Here is a 1274-nt window from a genome sequence, read left to right as displayed (position 1 = left end):
TCATGTTGTGATGGTCTTATATATAAATTGTTATATTGAGGATATGAAATGATGATTCAAATTGTGAGTATGTGATGAATTGTAGAATAACATGTTGCTTTGAGATTATAATATTGTTATTGAGATTGAGTATAAGTGTAAAGTTGAACATGTGTTAATTTGTGAGATACGTGTAAACATGTGATGGTGGATTGTCACACTATGAGATGTGAAATTACTTGTATTGTAAGCTATGAATTGTACAATAACCCGACCAGTGTTATCTTGAGAAAAGCGTTGATGCGCAGTGTTAAAGAGAAAATGTAGGTTTCCTATTTAGGAACCAGTGTTAAATCGTAGCGCAATTGTGTTGAACGTGTTTAAAACACTAGTGTAAGGTCGTGGGTGTTGTATAATTCATGAGCAGTGTCTGCATGCAAAAATTATTTTAGGGGTTGGACCTGAATCAGGAGGGAGAGGCCCTGACGGACTCTTCGGAGTGTAGGCCTTGGGGGTCACCGGGTTTGAGTGCTCCTTTAAGCCTATGCTGATCTCATATGGTTGGAGCATTCTCGCAAAACATCGTGACCCTGACTGGTCTCCCTATGATCTTACTTAGTGAGAGTGACCTGACAAACCCATGGTGTGGTGTGTCTTGTTATGTACTCCTAAGCGCCCCAGGGTGGTTTTTCACTGACATGGTACCACATTGCATATAGGATTAAGTCTTAGCATAACTATTGCATATGCTTGCTAATTGATGTGTTATTATATCTTGATCGAAGTGTGGGATTCTTGTATAATGTGATTGATAATTGAAAAGTGAATTTTGAATGACGAAGTGGTGAAGTTACGTGAGCTATGTTTAAGCAAGTGGTATCTCATTTATATAATATGTATATTTAATTGTCTTGTTTCTCTATTAGCTAGGAATGTGATAACTCACTCCCTGTGTGTTGTTGTGTTTGGATCCTGTGATGATCTTGAACTTGTGTTCGGGGGAGCAGATGAATAGGTGGATGACTATGAAGAACCTCATGCTAGAGGACACGGGAACACAACGCTCTGATAGGATGTGACATTAGGATATAGGTTCTATATTAATTATATGAAGCTTAGACGACCTTGTTGAGTCGAGAATACTTTATTATTTATTTGGACAAGTTTAAATATGATGTAGAAGAAAATGAATGTGAGCCTTTTTCCCCTTTGAAAGACTTGTTTAAAAAAAATGTTTTAAAAATACTTTTAATTAATATTTGAATTTTTTTTTATTCCTTATTGGTATGTATGTG

This window comes from Glycine max, chromosome 14 (genome assembly GCF_000004515.6).
Source record: "Glycine max cultivar Williams 82 chromosome 14, Glycine_max_v4.0, whole genome shotgun sequence".
Taxonomy (NCBI): Eukaryota; Viridiplantae; Streptophyta; class Magnoliopsida; order Fabales; family Fabaceae; genus Glycine; species Glycine max.
This window is presented reverse-complemented; position numbering follows the sequence as displayed.